General features: G+C 47.1%; 1 protein-coding gene across 1 annotated transcript in view; it reads right to left on the bottom strand.

Moving 5' to 3' along the window:
- The window catches only part of WSCD1 (WSC domain containing 1), a 249,732-nt gene that overhangs the window by 207,648 nt on the left and 20,915 nt on the right, over positions 1-21,169 (bottom strand). Inside the window, exon 2 of the mRNA XM_031657316.1 lies at positions 12,941-13,027. The gene's annotated coding sequence lies outside the window, so the exon portion shown is untranslated. The remainder of the gene's footprint in view (positions 1-12,940; positions 13,028-21,169) is intronic.

Genomic DNA, 21,169 nt, shown 5'->3' with positions numbered 1-21,169 from the left:
TTGTGGGGTCCAATACAAAATGAAAATATGAGGCCATCTGCTTTTTCAAAAATGCTTCAGAATTTTAAGATAACTACAGCAGAGCATTAAGCCAAGTGTGGGGCCTCTCTAGGGCACAACCCTGTGTGACTTCCCAGGTGGCATATCCGTTAAACTGTCCCTGAACCTAAACCTCAGCCCTGGTATCCTCTCCCTACACCTGCACAGCTCAGTTTTGGTTAAAACTAGGGAAGGAGGGGCTGTGGCTTACACCTGTAATCCCAGAACTTTGGGAGCCTGAGGTGGGTGGATCACGAGGTCGGGAGTTCGAGACCAGCCTGGCCAACATAGCGAAACCCTGTCTCTACTAAAAATACAAAAATGAGCCGGCCATGGTGGCAGGTGCCTGTAGTCCCAGCCACTTGGGAGACTGAGGCAGGAGAATAGCTTGAACCCGGGAGGCAGAGGTTGCAGTGAGCCGACATCACGCCACTGCTCTCCAGCCCTGGCGACAGTGTGAGACTCCATCTCAAAAAAAAAAAAAAAAACACTAGGGAAGGAGGAAGGATGACCCATGAGTGTAGCTTGCCCCAACAGATTCATTGTCTAAATCAGGAATTCTCAGACTCTGCTGCACAACGGATTACCCAGGGAGCCTGTAAAAGTCCCAATGCCAAGGCTGTTCCCAGATAAATTAAATCAGAACCTCAGCAGGTGGAATACAGGCATCAGTTAAAAAACAAAAACAAACAAACAGAAAAACTCCCCAGATGATTCCCTATCAGTCAGGTTTGGGAACCAAGGATCCCAGAGGTATAAACTTGAAGGACCAGCACCATGAGCATGGAAGACCGCAGAGCTCGGGCAGTCAGGCCCTAATCCCATCCCTGGAGCAGGAGAATCAGTCTAAGCACAATCTAATTACTGTCTCTTCTTGTTCACATCGGCATAACCCACACCCCAGAGATAACTGAATACATAAATAAATAGGTCTAAGCCCTTCTTAGCTTATTCAGGTTTCCCTGATAAATATGTATTTGGGGAAGCTTCTAAGAAACGTAATATTGTGTCTCTTCAGAATTGTTCAGGTCTATTGGAAAAATAAATATTTAAGAGGCTCATCAGGTTCTCGGCAGTCAAGAAAGGCTACCGCTGAAACCCTGGCCGTGTCCTCTCACCATTGAGGGAAAGAGAGTCTTGACCACCACCTTGTCCAACACTCAAGGCTTCGACTGGGAAGGGTACATGCTGGCTGGAACACGCATCTGTCCCTTTCCCAGGCTCTGGGCACTGTGTGAGCTTCCAGCTCTAGACGTTGCTCCCAGAACCTCAATTGACCAGCTGGGTGATTTTGGGATGATGCTGCCCCTCCCTGAATCTCAGAGTCCTCTTGTCTTAGAGTCACACACCCTCCAAAGGCAGCCTGCTCCCTCTCCAGACACTTCAGACTTCTAGAAAGTTCTGCCTGACTGTGTTGGCCTCTGTTTGCCAGTTGTTTGTGTCAACCAGTGACACCTGCTTCCTTGGCCCAGCGAGAGACCTGATGAGTTCTGCAGATGGGGCCTGGGCCTCACCTCTCTTCTCCAGTTTGAGCCGCAGCCCCTCCATTATCCCTTACAGGGTGCCTTTTCCTTCCCTCCCAACCTTCTGGTTGTCTCTAAAGTTGCCACAGTGCAATCTCTAAAAGCATCTTCTGTCAACAATAAAGGAAAAGTTTAAAAGCTCGCATTTGGAGAAATTGGCTAGAAAATTTGATCCAAAGGCTCTCAGACATGATACAAATATCATTTATATAAACCTCATAATTTTATTTTTGCCGATAGCATGATAAAATAGGGAAGGCCAGGTGTGGTGGCTCATGCCCGTAATCCCAGCACTTTGGGAGGTTGAGGCTGGCGGATTGCCTGAGCTCAGGAGTTCGCAACCAGCCTGGGCAACACGGTGAAACCCTGTCTCTATTAAAATACAAAAAAAGTAGCTGGGCGTGGTGGCATGTGCCTGTAGTCCCAGCTACTCGGGAGGCTGAGGCAGAAGAATTGTTTGAACCTGGGAGGTGGAGGTTGCAGTGAGCCGAGATCGTGCCACTGCACTCCAGCCTGGGCGATAGAGTGAGACTCCATCTAAAAATAATAAATAAATAAATAAATAAATAAATAAAATAGGAAGAAGGCTGTTAAATGATCAAAGGAGAAACGCTCCAAACATCACTGCCTGTTCCCATTGCCTTCTAAGTGAATCAGCTGTAGCCAACACCTAATGAGGAACAAGGAACCAGAGGAAGAGGGTCCCAAGTTTGACACACCCACTTAGCCAACACCCCAGCGGGCAGCCCCGTTCCAGGGGCCACACGGAACATCAGGTCGAGTTTGGCACAACCTGGAATGGAAGTGCATGATTCCAAGTGGATCAGTCAGAAAGACTGGCCCCAGGTGATTCTGCTGTCGGTGAGGCCATGGGCATGAGAAACATCACCTACGCTGACACACACCTGTAGAAGGGGCCCCTGCTCAGAGGCGGGGGTCTTGCTTCATCTAGAGTCGTTCAGCTTCATCAGAGAACAGCTAAAAGAGATAAGATCATGGAATTTACAATCTCTCCACTTTATAGATGGAGAAACTGAGTCCCAAGAAGGGCTGTGACATGCCTAGGACCGTACAGGAGTGAGCACCACAAGCCTGGCTGAAACTCAGACTCAATGGTTACAGCTCGCACGTTTCTTTGTCCTAGGAGTGGACAGGAAGTACTTGCTCAGGATCCAAGTAGAAGTTCTCTGTTAGTGCCTTCCAACCATCCCAACACTCAACGGTGGAAAGCGATCATGATGTATTATTTCTCAGGATTCTTTTTTTTTTTTTTTTTGAGATGGGGTCTCGCTCTGTCGCTCAGGCTGGACTGCAGTGGCCGGATCTCAGCTCACTGCAAGCTCCGCCTCCCAGGTTCACGCCATTCTCCTGCCTCAGCCTCCCGAGTAGCTGGGATTACAGGCACCGGCCACCTCGCCCAGCTAGTTTTTTGTATTTTTTAGTAGAGATGGGGTTTCACCGGGTTAGCCAGGATAGTCTCGATCTCCTGACCGTGTGATCCGCCCATCTCGGCCTCCCAAAGTGCTGGGATTACAGGCTTGAGCCACTACACCTGGCCCTATTTCTCAGGATTCTAAGGGCAAGTGGGCTCCTCTGGGCAGTTCCGCTCCACATGGTTTGGCAGAGGTCACTCGAGTGGCTGCACTCAGCAGAGCTCCAGTGAGGTTTGAGTGTCCCCGATGACTTCTCAGCCTCCCTCCCCGTGGCTTTCCTCCCCGTGGCTCTCCTGCCAATAGTCCAACTCAAGCTTCTCCACACAGAGGCTGGCTTCAAGGAGTGCAAAAGCGGAAGGTGTCAGGCCTTCTGAAGGCAAGTCTTGAGCTGACATAGCATCGCTTCCAACACATTTCATTGGCTAAAGCAAGTCACAGCTGGGCGCAGTGGCTCACGCCTGTAATCCCAGCACTTTTGGGAGGCCGAGGCAGGCAAATCACGAGGTCAGGAGTTCGACACCAGCCTGGCCAATATGAAACCCATCTCTACTATTACAAAAAATTAGCTGGGCATGGTGGCGGACCCCTGTAAGTCCAATTACTCGGGAGGCTGAGGTAGAAGAATCGCTTAAACCTGGGAGGAGGAGGTTGCAGTGAGCCAAGACCGGGCCACTGCACTCCGGCCTGGATGACAGAGTGAGACTCCATCTCAAAAAAAAAAAAAAAAAAGCAAGTCACATGGTCAAACCCAGAGCTCATGTGGAAGGGACTACACCAAAGGGTGATCCCCAGGAGGCAGGGCGCCCTGGAAGGGTCAGTCTACCCTCACCCCTCCTGAGAAGTGCTCCACCCTGAGCCCCACTGCAGCCAAAGCACCCATGTGGACACACTGAGCACTGACCACAAACTGAGCCTGGGTTTCAGGCCCAGAATGAGTCAGATGCATGGGCTGCCATTGAGACCTATCTCGCCCAGCGCCTCAGGAGCAGAACGAGTGAATAATTGGAATCCATGGGGAGATGGGTTGACGTTTCATAGGATAAAGGACTTTGGGTTAGAGGTGGTCATGGAGGAAGCAGGCTGGCTCAGGAAGTAGTGTATCCCTGTTGCTGGAGGTATATAAGGAGAGTTGAAATGACCACTTAGCAGGGTTCCATGAGTAGGGATGCATTGGGGGGAAGCACATGGAGATGTAAAGACCCTGCAGAGATCCTGTCAGGGCAGAGGAAGTCATAGCTCTGACATTCTTTCCATACGCCCTGAGCTACAGGCCAGAAAACAATGAACGGGGAGCCTAGAGGCCAGAGTTTGAGGCAGCTAGAACCAGGAATGAGTGCTAGAGCAGTTCTCATCTAGACTCTGCCCTTGAATGACTAGGACTCATTTGTCTTCCTTGCACAATCATCTCCCCTTAGAGCGATAATCAATGAACAATAATCAATTTCCCACACTACACGAATAATTTTAAAATATAAATTGCTTGCTTAAAATATGTTCATGGCTCCCCAGCTCCCCCATTGCAAATCCAAATCCTCAGCTCTTTCTGGACTGATGTGGCTTCTGACCTGCTTTTTTTTTCCCCATCACTGCCCCTCGCTCCCTGGGCTCTAATCACAAGACGCAAAAATTAACTCTCCCTAAAGCCTCCCCTGTAGATGTTACAAGCATCTACATGTTCCCAGTTCCTAAGATGGTCTTTCTTACTGTCTAGGTAGGGTGGACTCTAACTCAACCTTCAAGTCCCCAGGGGTAGGCAGCAGAATGGCAGAGCCTGCTTACTACATACCAGACATTGTTCTAAGAACTTTATGTGCAGTATTTTTTGTAGTCCACATAATAACCCCGTGAGGTAGGAACCATTTCCATCCCCATTGTCTGGGTAGGGAAATTGAGACTACAAGAGATGAAGTAACTTGCCATACTCAAACATAGAGTACACACACATCCCCTTCCCTTTTAGTTTCCTGTCTCTTTCACTCAGGATATGTGTATGACGGTGATGGACAACTCTTTATATCTTCTCTATCCTCACACCATCTATGCCCCTCTCTTCACCTTCTCACTTAACTGAATCTATTTTTCCCTTCCATTGAGAAAATGTTCACTGTTTTTGTTGACTCGTTCAAAAATATTTAAGCACCTAGTACGTCTTCTTTTATGCAGGATCACTGCTGATACATCTTTGACTTGCAGCATCAAGAATAGACCTTTTTCTAAGCAAGAGTTTGGGAGAAGTTTGTGGGATGCGTGGAGAGACAGATGGATGCATGATGGGTGGATGAAAAGTTGAATAGATGACTGGCTGAGTGGGTGGATGGATAGATGGATGGGTGGGTGGATGGATGGATGGATGGAAGATGGATGGATGGATCATTGGGGGATGGATAGATGGTTGGATGCATGGAACATGGATGGTTGGATGGATGGATAGAAGATGGATGGATGGATGGATCATTGGAGGTTGAATAAATGGTTAGGTGGAAGGTGAATGGATGGATGGATGGATGGATGGATGGATGGATCATTGGAGGATGGATAGATAGGTGGATGGAAGATGGATGAATGGATTGATAGATGAATGAATGGATACATGGATGGGTGGATGGATGGAAGATGGATAAGTGAATGAATGGAGAGAGGGATCACTGGAGGATGGATGGGTTAATAAAAGATGGATGGATGAATGGCTGTCTTCATGAAAGTCTAACTTTGTTACATTGATTGGGAAACCAAGTTTTAATGCCCAAGAGCCCCCAGCTGAGCCCTGCCCAACTCCTAGCATATTTGTCCTGTGTTCCAAGAATAGATGGGATTTTTCTCTATTCATTGCCAAGTTCCCACAGTGGCCATTTGTTTTAAGTGTCCAGGGAAGCTCTGTGGTGGTACAATTAGTCCTTGTTAGCAGGCACTGTAACTGGACTGTAATTTCCAGGCTGTTGGGTGGTAATTGCACATGAACAGCTCAGCGAGGCTCTGCACCTGTAATGACAAGCAGAACCTCTTCCCGTCTCCACACTGCTCCAAATGCCAACAAGCAGGTGAGCTCCTGATGCCATATTAGCACACAGTGATTTTCATTACTAAATGACTCCAGGGCTGTCCAAATGAGGAGAGCAATTAGGCTGATCAGGGGAAGACAAAGCATCTCTTGATGAGCATAATGATGACACAGGCAGAATCACTCTGCCCTGGGGCAGAGTGTGAAATCAGAGCCCAGGGCTCTACTGTGGTGCAAATCAGCTATGCTCAGTTCCCAGACCCCTCTGCCTACTGCCTGGGCATCCGTCACTGCCCCCAGGACCTCAGCACCCACAGAGAAGAAACAACTAGTATTTCCACATAATTAGAAGAAATTGCATATCCAATACCCCTCACTGAGATTAGCAGTTATGGAGTGGACTCTTTCCAAGAAAAATGTTAGTCATTGAAGAGGAGTTGAATAACTGAGAATTATTTGCTTAAAAGTTCGTGCTCCTTAGCACAGCAATTAAAATCCTCCTTGATCTCATTTCTGCTGCATATTCCAGCCATCAAATTTCACAGCCTTTGCCAACACAACAGGCACTACTGTGACTTTAGGTGTTTGCTCACGCTGTTCCATCTGCCTGGAGAGCTCTTCCCCTCATCCACCGAAACCCTGATCAAGTTTCAACCACTGACACCAGCCTAATCACTTAAGGCCTCAGGTCCCCTTCTGGGTTCCTTCTGTACCTTGTGCACCCCTTAAGGCATCTCTACTTTTCACACTGCACTGTAATTGTTGGTCCACATGCAAGCCTCCCCTATTAGACTGTGTCTCTAGTATCCAGCAATTATCCAGGGCAAAGGGCCACAAACTATAGTCTGGGGGCAAAATCCAGCCTATCCTCTGCTTTTGCAAATAAAGTTTCCTTGGGATGCAGCCATACCCCATTTGTTTACCTCTTAATCTGGCTGTTTTTGTGCTACAAAGGCATAGTTGAATAGTTCCAACAGAGACCATATGTCCTGGAAAACATAAAGTATTTGCTATCTGGCCCTTTTGTCCCATAAAGGGACAGATTTATGCTATTTTTTCTATCCAGGGTTTGATAGGATTAATGGAGAGACAGATGGATGCATGATGGGTAGATGAAAAGTTTAATAGATGACTGGCTGACTGGGTGGATGGATGGATGGATGGATGGATGGAAGATGGATGGATGGGTAGATGGATGGATGGATGGATGGATCGATTGATCACTGGAGGATGGATGGATGGATGGAAGATGGATGGACGGATGGATGGATGGATGGATGGGTAGAAGATGGATAGATGGAAGACAGATTGATGGATGAATGTACAGATCATTGGAGGATGGATGAATTGTTGGATGGAAGGTGAAAGAATGGATGGATGGTCTAGGATGAGAGATGCCTGAGAGGTGTCCCAGGGCTAACCCTCACTCTACAGTATGACGTTATCTTGAGCAGAGGCGAGAAATGGCTCTCCCAAGGTCATATAGCTTGACTGAGGCAGAGCTGGGGCCAGATCATTGGTCTCTTGCCTCCTTGTCCAAATACCACCTCCTAGAGCCTGAGGTTGAGCAGCACTCCTTCCCCTGGACCTGGGAATGAGAAACTTGGAAAATCCAGAGACCAGCACAGAGGAAACCCCATGAAAACATGTCAAAGTTGCCAGGCCTCAGCAGTCACAGGTCCAGGGAAGTCCATTAACAAAGGCTCTGGAGAATAAAAGCCTGTTATGATCAGTAGGAGAAGGCACCCTGGTCTGGACTATGAGAATCTGGACTCTGGTTTACTAAAGACAAGTGAATTTGACTTCTCAAAACCTCAGTTTCCTCATCTGCAGAATGGGGATAAAGACAGCTACCTTACAGGGCGATGGTGTGACATTCCAGAGAGAAAGTCAGAGGTGAGGCATGTAAGGAGCCCAGCAAAGGTGCGTTCTTAGGGAACTTCCTCTGCGGTGTGGAATTGAAGGAACTCTGCATTAGCCGGTCCCTGCTCCCCGCTCCTTGCACTGTGACTTTCTCACTCTCCTGAGTCCCCGGCTTCTGACCCACCATGTAAGGAGCTTTTCCCACGCAGGTCTGTGTGCCCACCTCAAGGCCAGTGCCCTTCTTGGATCTCTGGGCCTCATCTAACTCAGGCTCAGGGAAGCCTCTGAGTGGAGATGTCCTCGGTGGCACACCTTGCCAGGATTGGGCTGATGGAATCCAGTCAGACTCACTCCTCAAGGCTTTTGCCCTGGAAGATTTCCAGCTCTCACCATGTAGAATGACCTCTGCTCTCCCGAGAGTCTTACATACACCTGGGTTCAAATCCTTGGCACTGCTTCTCACTAACTGGATAAATGTGAGTGAGTTATTTAGTCTCTCTGAGCCCATGGGCAAACAGCTGGGAGCCACACCTGCACCCCCTCTTCCTCCTCCTCCTCCTCCTTATCCCTTTGCTCCCAGCCCCGTTTTTCTTCCTGCCACCCTGATACTGTTCTTCTCCTTCCTGCCCAGCTGCTGAGCTGAATGCGAATGGCCCCGGGCCCAGGCCCAGGCTCAGCCGTGGAGCCTTTTCAGGGAATGATGGGTCCAACCCCAAGGGGTTCACTTGGGGGAGAAGACCAGGAGGTGATTCTACAGGAGCTGATGAGAAGGTCTGGAACTAGCCTTGACGATGAGACCTTGAGATGTCCTGGCCTTCCTCTGAGATTATCTTAGGTGGACAGAGCTGTAATGACCAAAGAGCTGGTCGCCATCCCAGCTTTGGGCCTCGCCTTCCCCTAGTGTCAAGAGTCTGAATTGGACCTTCTGGCTCTAAGATGCTTTCTCATCTCAGCCTGCAGCCGTCCCTTACACTCCCACGTGCTGGCTCCTGACGCCCAGTCCAGTGCTCTTGTCTATACTCGCAGCTTCTTTGCCTGGCGTACGATTAGAAGATGAACTTCGTTTGCAGGTCATTTTTACCATAAAGGGGAATTGATAAAGGATGGTCTCCTTCAACCAATCTGCACCCAGGAGATGAACCCACTGGCAAATCCTGACACATAAGCCAAAACCGAGTGTTTCATTCCAGCAGCTGCTGGTGAGGCCTAGCCCCAGCCACCCAGCCTCAGGCTTCAGTCATCTCTGGCCCCTACCCCACTACTTTCTGGGAATGGCTGGCTGGTGACTCCATGAGCAGAACTGCACAGAAGCCTTTAGTTCTACCTCCAGGACCCACATCCAAGGCCCGCCTGCCCTAGGAATCCCTCAGATCCTACCCCCTGAAGAGGGTACCATCTGTGGCTGGCTTCCCCTGCTCTGCCAGCCCTTAGCCCCTCTGCCTCTGATGCTCCAGCCCTTCCTTAAGCCCCTCTTACAGGGAATCCTGGACCTGCTCACCTTCAGCAGGATATACCCTTCCTCCCTCTGCCTTGGGCTCACAGCTTCTCCAGGTAAAATCTCTTTGTACTCCAGTTCTTCATGTTCAAGGGTGTGACTCTGCCTGTTCAGGAGTGTGTGTGTGACAACTGGGCCCATCTGTGTGCAACCGTGTGCTCATGGAATGTGGACTCTGGGAGCATGAGGGTCTATGAACATGTGTGTACATGTGAACATGTGTGTACACATGCACCTGTGTTTTCCTGTGCATACATGTATGCATGTGGGCCTCCGTGTGCCCATGTGGGCAAGTCGTGAATTTTGTGACTTATAACATCCATGTGTTTCCTGTTATATGTTTTTGTTTATATGCATATATCAGTGTGGTCGGTCAACTGTCAGGTATTCAGATAACCAGGTCATTATATCTGATCATTCAGATTGGGTGCTCCCATTATAACAATCATCTGTAATAGCTAAAAGGTCAAAAACAGCATGACTATGCCTTCCATCTACAGAAATCCTGGTGCACTTCAGAACTCCTTTCCATAGTCTGTGTAACTTGGGCCTCAAAAAATGCATATGAGGCTATAATAATGTTCTCCCCATTTTTATGGATGTAGTTTCTGGGGCACAGAGTGTGAAAGGGGCTTTCCCAGGGTTACATAGCAAGTCAGCCACTGAGCTAGAAACGGAAGCTGGGGCTCCTGATGCCCAGCCCAGTGCCCTTTAATATGCCTTCTGCTTTTGCTCCCTAGGTATGATTAGAAGGTTAAGGCTACACAAAAATTAACTGGGTGTGGTGGCATGCACCTGTAATCCCAGCTACTAGGGAGGCTGAGGCAGGAGAATTGCTTGAACTTAGGAGGCACAGGCTGCAGCGAGCTGAGATGGTGCCACTGCACTCCAGCCTGGGCAACAGAGCAAGACTGCATCTCAAAAAAAAAAAAAAAAAAAGGCCGGGCACGGCTCACACCTGTAACACCTGTAATCCCAGCACTTTGGGAGGCCGGGGCGGGCAGATCACGAGGTCAGGAGATTGAGACCATCCTGGCCAACACAATGAAACCCCATCTCTACTAAAAATACAAAAAAATTATCCGGACATGGTGGCGGGCACCTGTAGTCCCAGCTACACGGGTGACTAAGGCAGGAGAATGGTGTGAACCCAGGAGGTGGAGCTTGCAGTGAGCCGAGACTGCACCACTGTACTCCAGCCTGGGTGACAGAGCAAGACTCCGTCTCAAAAAAAAAAAAAAAAAGAAAAAGAAAAAGGTTAAGGCTAGTTCGGATACGCACTCTATTCAAGTCATTCAGCCATTAAAAGAAATGCATTATTAATCTTACTATTATTGAGTTGTAAGTGTTCTTTATATATTTTGGATAAAAGCCCTTTGTCACAAGTATTAATGATGAATATAAAGACTGGAGGGTTTTACTTCATATGCAGTCCAGTTTATTGACTTTTTTTTCCTTTGGTGGTTCGCACTTATTTTGTCTTTTCTAAGAAATCTAATGTCATGAAGATTTTCTATGTTTTTCTTTAAAAGTTTTATAGTTTCAGCTTTTATGTTTAGGTCTATAATCCATTTTGAATTAAGTTTTGTTTGTTTGAGATTTATTTTTTTCCATACACATATCTCATTGTTCTAGAACCATTTGCTGAAGAGTTACCTTTCCCTACTGGATTATCCTGGAGCCCTTTTTAGGAATAAATTGACCATGTATATGTGGCCATATATATAAACTGAAGTCTCTATTCTATCCCATTGATCTTTATGTCTGTCTTTACACCAATACTATACTGTCTTGATGATTGCAGCTGGTAGATTAAGACATTAGAGAGCATATGTTCCTCTTTGTACAGTCATGCACTGCGTAATGACGTTTCAGGCAACACACACCAGACTGCGTCTATGCTCTGCCGGTTGTACAAAAGTACAGTACATACAATTATGTACAGTATATAATATTGATGATAATAAATACTATATATTTACTATACTGTACTTCTTTTTTTTTTTTTTTAGACAGAGTCTCAATCTTGTCGCCCAGGCTGGAGTGCAGTGGCATGATCTTGTCTCACTGCAACCTCTGCCTCCCAGTTTCAAGCAATTCTCCTGCCTCAGCCTCCCGAGTAGCTGGGATTACAGGTGCCTACCACCATACCAGGCTAAGGTTTTTTTTTTTTTTTTTTTTTGTATTTTTAGTAGAGATGGAGTTTTTGCCATGTTGGCCAGGCTGGTCTCAAACTCCTGACCTCAGGTGATCCATCTGCCTAGGCCTCCCAAAATGCTGGGATTACAGGCGTGAGCCACCGCACTTGACCTATACTATACTTTTTATAGTTATTTTGGAGTGTACTCCTTTGGCTTACTAAAAAAATTTAACTGTAAAACAGTCTCAGGCAGGCCCTATAAGAGGTGTTCCAGAAGAAGGTATTATTATCATGAAAGATGGCGGCTCCATGTGCATTACTGGCCCTGAAGACCTTCCAGTGAGACAAGACGTGGATGTGGGGGGCAGTGATATTGAAGACCCTGACCCTGTGTAGGCCTAGCAGGTAATGTGTGTGTTTTTGCCTTAGTTCTTAACAAAAAAGTTTAAAAAGTAAAAATGCATACATACATACATACATACATAAATGTTTGAACAGAAAAACACTTTTTTATTAGAATATAAAGAAAAAATATTCTTGTACAGCTGTACAAGGTATTTGTGTTTTAGTCTGTTATTGAAAAAGAATCAAACAGTTTAAACATTTTTTAAGTTTATAAAGAAAAATGTTACAGTAAGCTAAGGTTAATTTATTACTCAAAAAAGGAAAATATTTGTCATAAGTGTACAGTGCTTTGAAAGTCTACAGTAGTCGGCTGGGCACAGTGGCTCATGCCTGTAATCCCAGCACTTTGGGAGTCTGAGGCGGGAGGATCACAAGGTCAGGAGTTCGAGACCATCCTGGCCAACATGGTGAAACCCCATCTCTACTGAAAATACAAAAATTAGCTGGGCGTGGTAGTGCGCATCTGTAGTCCCAGCTACTCAGGAGGCTGAGGCAGAAGAATCCCTTGAACCCGGGAGGCGGAGGTTGCAGTGAGCCAAGATCGAGCCACTGCACTCCAGCCTGGCAACAGAGCGAGACTTCGTCTCAATAAAAAGAATCAAAAAAAAAAAAAAGGTCTAGGGTAGTGTAGAGTCATGTCCCAGGACTTCACGTTCCGTCACCACTCACTCAGTGATTCACCCAGAACAACTTCCAGTCCTGCAAGCTCTGTTCATGATGAATGCCCTGCACGGGTGCACCATTTCTCATCTTTATTCCACATTTTCACTATACCATTTCTGTGTTTAGATGCACAGATACTCACCATTGTGTTACAACTGCCCATAGCATTCAGTTATAGTAACATGCTGTACAGGTCTGTAGTCTGGGAGCAACACGCTGTCCCCTATAGCCCAAATGTGTAGTAAGCAATACCATCCAGGTTTATGTAAGTTCACTCTATGATGCTCACGCAACAACAAAATCACCTCACAACACATTTTGCAGAATGCCTCCCATTGTTAAGCAATTCATACTGTGCTTGTTTTTGCAAAACTGTCTTACCTCATCTGGATGCTTTACATGTCCACATAGATTTTTAAACCGGCTTTTTCATCTCCTACTGGGATGATGCTTAAGATTGCACAGGATCTATAAATAAATATGGAGAATGAACACCTTAATAAAATGGGGCTTCCTATACACAAACATATGTGTCTCTCCGTCTATTTAAAGCTTTGAAATCAGCATTGTACAGGTCTTGTACATCTTTTATTAAGTTTCTTCCTAAGTATTTTATCTTCATTGACTCTATTGAAGTGGTATTTTAAAATTTCCGCTTTCCAATTCTTGATGCCAGTATACAATATAATTTTTTTTTTTTTTTTTTGAGATAGAATCTCATTCTGTGGCCCAGACTGGAGTGCAGTGGCACGATCTTGGTTCACTGCAACCTCCACCTCCCAGCTTCAAGTGATTCTTCTGCCTCAGCCTCCTGAGTAGCTGGGATTACAGACACATGCCACCACACCCGGCTAATTTTTGTATTTTTAGTAGACACGGGATTTCACCATGTTGGTCAGGCTGGTCTTAAACTCTTGACCTTGTGATTCACCCACCTCTGTCTCCCTAAGTGCTGGGATTAGAGGAGTGAGCCAACGCACCCAGCCTACAGTGGATTTTTAAAATTTGATTTGCTATCCTGCAATCTTGCTGTTTCGTCTGTTCACACTTAATGTAGTTATCGATGTGGCTGGATTTAAGTTGACCATTTGTTTTTTGTTTTTTCCTGTTGTTCTTTGCTCTTCATTTACCCCTTCACCAGCTTCTTTTAGGTTAATGAAGTATTTCTTAAAATTTCATTTTCTCTTCTCTATTGGCTTTTTAGCTCCAGCCCCTTTTATTAGTTGTTTTACCATACACTCAGGCTCATCATGCACACCCTTAGTCAATTCTGTTTCATTTCCCACAGGATCCTTCACACTTCCCCTTTACTATTTCCCAGTTTACAAATAAAATAATCTTATAACGGTATAATTATATCGTTATATGAACACCCTCCATTCTTTCTGCTATCGTTGCCTATCTTTTGCTTTCCACAGATGTTTTAAATCATGGCTTGAATTATTATTATTATTGATTGAAACTGTCAATTTTCTTTTTTAAAAAATACAATAGAAAAGCAGTTTTGCTCTTTCCTTCCTGGGGATAGCAAGTTTCCATCAGGTTGCATTTCTCTTCAACCTGGAGGACATCCTTTGGCAGTTCTTGCTGCGCAGGTGTACTGCCCACACATTCTCTTAGTTTCCATTTGTCTGAAAATGACTCTATTTCACCTTCATTTTTGAAGTATGTTTTTACTGAATACAAACAGTAAAACATGCTAGGCTAACAGGATTTTTTTCCCTCTTTAATCACTTCAAAGATGTTATTCCTTTGTCTTTTGGCACTGTTTCTGAGAAGTTAGTGGTAGTTCTTATCATTGTTATCCTACATAAAATGTGCCTTTTTTTTTCCTCTGGCTCCCTTCAAGATTTTCTCTTTGTTTTCATCAGCTTGAGTATGATATGGGTGGGTATAAATTCATCTTTCTTGAAATTCTCTGAACTTTTTGTATCTGTGAGTCTATATTTATTTTATCCAATTTTCATCTCTTTATTTCTTTAAATATTATTTCCGACCCATTTTCACTCATTATTCAGACCTATATTATATGTATATAATATAATATTCTGACATGTACAATCTGCTATTTCAGACCTATATTCTCCTTCTGCAACTTCTATTGCATATATGTCAGATTGTTTGACCTTATCTCATGAATTTCTGAAGCTTTGTTCATTTTCTTCATCTTTTTCCTGTCTGCTCTGCTGTGATTGGATCATTTCTAGTGACCCATCTTCAAATTTATTTATTCATTCTCTGTCCTCTCTAATCTACTATGAAGCCCATCCGGTACATTTTTTTAAAAAATTTCGGTTATTATAGTTTTCAATTCTAGAGTTTCCATTTGGTTCCATTCTCTGCTGAGATTCCCTATTGATTCATTAAGACTATTTTCCTTTAAGCCTTTGAACATATTTATAAAGCTGCTTTAAAGCCTTTGCCTGGCTAAATCCAAGACCTGGGTCATCTCAGGGTAAGTTTCTCTTGGTGGGTTTTTTCCTTGACCAGAAGTCACATTTTCCCATTTATTTGTGAATGAATTCCTGGCTCACAGGCTGTTTCCAGTCTTGGTACACTGAGGATCTCAGAGTTTCAGCCCCCGCACATCAGTATCTCTGTTTCATTTCTAGTCTATAGAAATTATTCTGTTTTTTAATATGGCCAATCCTATCAAAAACAAGACCAAATGATATTTGTACTTGCATGACATCTACGTTTGTATTATTTGCATGCGATTGAAGCGGAGCAGGGTGACTTCAGCACGTGCCCACTCCACTGAGACAAGAAGTCAGAAGCATTTTTTAATACTTGGAGCTATTAACAGAAAACAGCATGAGCTGTTTAGAGTTAGAGTTACTCTCACTGCAAGCACTTAAGGAAAGCCTCTAGGTCTATTGTGGGGAGTGCTACGGAGGGAATTCCTCCCTGATGGGGGGCTGGAGCAGATGAACCCTGTTTTGACTTGTCCAAACATATCACCTTTCAAGTATGAAAGTGTCCAGCACAGAGCTGGCACCTGACAGATGCTTTTAAAGTGCGTATTGTGATTATGATAGCCAAGTTCAGCTCCTCCCAGCCCAGTATGGTGTGGTCTCTCCTCTGGGTGATATTTACCTTTAAGCAGCAGAACTTCAATCCCAGTGCCCAGGCCTGAAAATTGCTCCCACCATTTCAGAATAGAAAAGAAAATGTTTCTCAGCTGAAAACCACATTTGCTGGTTATGAAAATGATTCAGAGCATTTTTTTTCACATTTCTGTATTGATTCCCAGCCTTCTTGTTTTATTGTACAATAACAGGCCCCGGGATGGAGAATATATTACTGCACACACGTAAAAGAATCTCTTCCCAGGGAATTGTCTGCATACCAAGTGCTGTGCTTGACGCAGATTTTTTAGTTTAAAACAAAGGCAGCAGGCTGCCAAGAGAGCATCCGGGCTCTCTTTCTCTGTGGCTGGTCCACCCGAGCTCAGAAAGCCCAAATGGACCTCACGTGAGGTCTGGCTTCACGCCTAACCACAGTAGGGCTGGCTGTGAGTGGTGTCCGCCCAAGCCCAGCCCTGGGGAGGAACAGGTGTGCCTCCGATCTGATTGGAGCCAATGGGCTGTTATTGTCATCACCACCTAATGGGACTCATCTGTCCACTCCACACTCCTCCACCTAATACTGCAGGCCCTAGGGAGGGGTCCTAATTGTCCTAGGGGTGAAACTCACATTCCCCCTCCCAGCACAACTAAATGACTGAGTAATGGCTCCATCAGTGGCCATCTGATTCGTCTGATCCCAAGGCGAGGAATACACAGGCCGGCCGTGTGTGCGGGGCCGTGTGCAGGGATCTCCAGCCATCTCTGTCACCCAGGGTACCCACGTTCATTCGTCAGTCCCTGACAGGAGCTGGTAGTCAGTGGCAAAGTGAGCAACAATGAACGGCCTCTTGGTTCTGTACGATACCCAGTGTGCAAGACCCAGCTCCCTGCCTGTCTCCTGCCCACAGGGAAGTATAGTAGGTTCAGCCAAGCAAGGTGTGGGTCTTTGGGTGAAAGAATATGAGGCACGGGTTTCAAAAAGGGGAGGGGCCTGGAAACTTGAGCGACAGAAGAGGCCATGCTGAGGGAGGAGATGGCAAGGAGAATTCCCTGAGAGCAAGACACTTCTACAGTCTGACTCGTGCTGCAAAAGGGTCTAATTGCCCCGGTCACGGGTCAGGCAGCCCACAGCCCCTCCCCTAGCCACTGGGCCAAGGCGATGCTGAGACGGAGAAGGAAGCACAGGCAGTCAGTCCTCCCCTGTTTGTTCTGCAGAGATGAGCACATTGGACCCAGCGCATGAACCCCAACTGCTCCCTGCCTTCAGCCAACATCCCCAGAAGCCCACTGTCGTAGCCAGCCGTGGGATAGTGCTGGGCACCACTGCCCCAAGAGACAACGATTTGGCTGCTTTGATGAAGGGTTGCCCCCTGCCCTCCAGAGACCAACAAAGCCTTGCTCCCTGGCCCCTTTCCAAACTTCCCTCCAGGGATCTGCCTGCGGTCTTTCTGCAGCAGCGGAAAACCTGCTCTGCCGTGTCTTTTCTCAATACGGAATCCCCTTTGAGGAAAGGGCCTTAAGGCTGGCCCAGGCTGAGCAGAGACAAGATCAATGCTGATCACCCCTGACTGTGAGCACTCAGGTAAAAGATGAAATGGTGCCTTGATCACCCAGGTTTGCTTCTCTGTGCTTTGGGGAATCCTGGTGGGATTGAGCATCGTCCAGAAGCAAAAGGGGTAAAATGACTCCACAGCCAGAAAGACACATAGGCCCCGGTGTACAAATAGCAACTGAGCCTCAGTTTTCCTTGCACGTAAAATGGGGATGATAATCCTTTCCCCCATGCAATTGTTCTCAAGATCTAGAGAACTCACAAAAGTGCCTAGCACAGTACTGGTCACAGAGAGGGCAGGCAGAACCATGTGGGACTGGAAAGGATCCCGGAGCAGGTTAATTTCTAGCCAGGGCCCAGCTTTCCTCCAGGAGGCTGGAGCCTGTTGGATAAGGATCTGTCTAGCAGGAAGGATCACTTGCTTTCAAGTCTTGACAGGTTTGGTTTGCTTAGAAGTGAATCAGGAGACAGGCTGGACGTGGTGACTTACGCCTGTAATCCCAGCACTATGGGAGGCCGAGGTGGGTGGATCACGAGGTCAGGAGATCGAAACCATCCTGGCTAACACGGTGAAACCCCGTCTCTACTAAAAATACATAAACAAAATCAGCCAGGCATAGTGGCGGGTGCCTGTAGTCCCAGCTACTTGGGAGGCTGAGCCGGGAGAATGGCATGAACCCAGGAGGTGGAGCTTGCAGTGAGCCGAGATTTTGCCACTGCATTCCAGCCTGGGTGACAGAGTGAGACTTTCTCTCCAAAAAAAAAAAAAAAAAAAAAGTGAATCAGGAGACAGACCAAAGGAGGCAGGAGACTGGCTGAATCCAGGAGCAGGCCTCTTAGCTACACATAGGACAAGAGTGTCCCCTGGAAGTAGATTTGTCCTGATCCTGACCCCCACGAAGCCCTAGCCCGTCCCCACGCCAAGATGCAGCCGGAGGCACTCGTTGACTGAGCTTGGCCCCCATTCCCGTTTCTGACCTTCAGCTGACATCTTGTGGGCACAACTGAACCCTAATCCCAGTCATGTATCTGCCCATTTGACTCCTTGAATCTACTTCTGACCCCATTGGGCCTGGATGAGAACGTGGACAATTCCGTGAAACCCATTTCTTGTCGTGGAGGAGACAGGTGTAAACATTGTAAAAACCCAGAAGTCCTTGTCCCCCAACATTTCACAATCCCACATGCCAGAGGGCGGAAGTGTCAGTGACAACCCCACTCTGTTCCCTTATTATCTTCCATCTCATAGCTTCCATAGATATTTGTTTATATTCACAATTAAAGTAAGAAAAACAGCCCATCTGAAAGAGGATGGCAGACCCCAGCTGTGGCCTTGAGATTAGAACCCACAGGCTTCAGTGCACAGCTCTGTCCCATCCTTCTAGACGAAGACCCCCTACCTACCCACCAATGTCACTAGAGATCCCCTAGACACAGAGGACACTTCAGGCCACCTTCATGGGACACTCCACTGTGGATGTACTTCTCTTCTGACTTGGTCACCATTTGTAATCTCCCTCTATCCCCTTCAGCCTCCACCCAACCCTTACCAGCAAGGCACTCTGAACGTGGAGGTAACTCCACGCCTCTCTCCCTGCCAGGGAGAGTCAGACACTAGATGCCTATGGATCTCTCCAGTTCCATTGGCCATATTCAGTATCCCAGCCATCTCTGGCAGGGCCAGGCTGGTGACCTAGGCCTTCACGGACTGGACTCTCCAATTAGCATCTGTGTCTCAGTCGGCCAAGCTGGCACAAGCCCTCCTGGAGTGTGGGGATGGGAGGAAGTACCTCTGTCCTTAGTCCAACTTCTGTTGGGTGAAGAGACAATTGAGTTGGATGTCAAGCGTGCCTCTCCCAAAGACACAAGAGATGACCAAGGGACCCAGTGTGGGGACTGAAGGAGAGGCTAGAACCACTGTTGGGTCTCAAAATCAGCACCAGGAGCTGACAGAAATAGGATAAGAGTGAGAGCAGGCTGGTAATAAGAAGAGCAAGATGCTTGTCATGACTGTAAGAGGTGCAGGAGCCCCGGGATAGGCCTGGCACCTGCCGATGATTCCTGGGCCCCAGTGTGTGTGCTTGGGAGTGACTGTTTCAGGCCCAGCTCACAGGCTGTCAGGACTATCAGGCTCTCCCCGAGGGCCACAGCTTCAGGCTCCCTTAAGATCCCCGGGAAGCACCTGACTTTACAGCTCCCTCTTTTATTTACAGAGAAAACCTGAATCCAAATAAGGTCTCACACCACACTTCTCCCAAATTCCAAATTCCTGCATCCAACTGCCTACCTAACATCTCTACTCAGAGGCCTGAGAATCACCTCACACCCAGCAGATCCAAAACTGTGCTGACATCCCACTCCCCAAGCCCATTCCTCCCACACCCTTCTTCATCTCCAGCCTTCCGGATGCCCCAGCCAAAAACTTAGAGTCATCTTCTTTCTCCTTCTTTCTCTTAGACCCCAGACTCTCTCAGCAAATCTCATCAATTGTATCTTCAAAGTACATCCAGAAGGCCGGGTGCGGTGGCTCACACCTGTAATCCCAGCACTTTGGGAGGCCAAGGCGGGCAGATCATCTGAGGTCAGAAGTTCGAGACCAGCCTGGCCAACATGGTGTAACCCTGTCTGTAGTAAAAATACAAAAATTAGCCGGGTGTGGTGGCAGGCACCTGTAATGCCAGCGACTCGGGAAGCTGAGACCGGAGAATTATTTGAACTAGGGAGGTGGAGGTTGCAGCGAGCTGAGATTGCATCACTGCACTCCAGCCTGGGTTATAGAGTGAGACTCCATCTCAAAAAAAAAAAAAAAAAAAAAAAAAAAAAAAATCCAGGACCCGCGCATGTCTCGCTGCTACATTTCGATTGCTGCAGTCCCAGCCATCACCTCTTGCCTCCTACTGGTCTCCATGCACGTGCCTTTGCTGCATCATAGTCCAGTCTCCACACAGCCTTTGGAACAAAAATCAGGCAGTGTGCTCCTTTGCTCTGACCCTCCTAGGACGCCACTTCGCTCAGCGAGAAAGCCAGGGTCTTTACAATAGACTTCAAGACTCCATGACCTGGTGCTCAGCCACCTCTCTGACCCTTGCTACTGCCACTGCCGCCTCCCTTTCTCCTGCACCAGCTACGCCAGTCTCTCCTATGCAGGGACTGGATGTGGAGTTTTCCTTCAATCTGGCTCACTCCTCTCCCAGATATCCACACAGCTAACCCCCTCTTGCCTTCCTCAAGACTGTGTTCAAATGAACCCTTTTTTTTTTTTTGAGAGAAAGGGTCTTCTTCTGTCGCCCAGGCTGGAGTGCAATGGTGAGATCTCAGCTCACTACACCCTCTGCCTCCCAGGTGCAAGCCATTCTCCTGCCTCAGCCTCCCGAGTAGCTGGGATTACAGGCACCCACCACCATGCCTGGCTAATTTTTATATTTTTAGTAGAGATGGGGTTTCACCATGTTGGCCAGACTGGTCTTGAACGCTGGGAGCAGTGACTGACGCCTGTAATCCCACCACTTTGGGAGGCTAAGGCGGGCGGGTCAAAGGTCACCTTCTCAAAGACATCTCCCTTGGCCAACTTCACTTGCAAGTCAAGACACTCCCGCCCCCAGCCTCTCGCCACTTCTCATACCCCTTTGCGCTGTCCAACTCTCTTTTTTCTCCTAAGCACCTGGCATTCTAGTATATGACATGATTTATTTATGTATTATGTTTAGCCATTGTTGTCCATCTCCTCCAATAGAATGTAAGCTCATGAGGCAGGAAGCCTTTTCACCAACGAATCCAAGCGCCTGGCACATAGCAGATGTTTAATAAACGTTTATTGAATAAATGAACCAGCATGTGCCCTAGAGTCAAACAAACTCACGTTCACATCCCGTCTCTGCAATGTGTGACTCTGTGACTGTGGCTCAGACACTTCCTGCCTCTGATCTTCCATTTAGCTTTCCCACCTGTGGAATGGGGATTGTGGTATCTACTGCCCCCGGCCTGTTGTGA

The sequence above is a fragment of the Papio anubis genome, chromosome 17 (genome assembly GCF_008728515.1).
Source record: "Papio anubis isolate 15944 chromosome 17, Panubis1.0, whole genome shotgun sequence".
NCBI classification, from domain to species: Eukaryota; Metazoa; Chordata; class Mammalia; order Primates; family Cercopithecidae; genus Papio; species Papio anubis.
The sequence above is the reverse complement of the archived record's forward strand: the minus strand, read 5'-3'. Positions and strand labels throughout refer to the sequence as shown.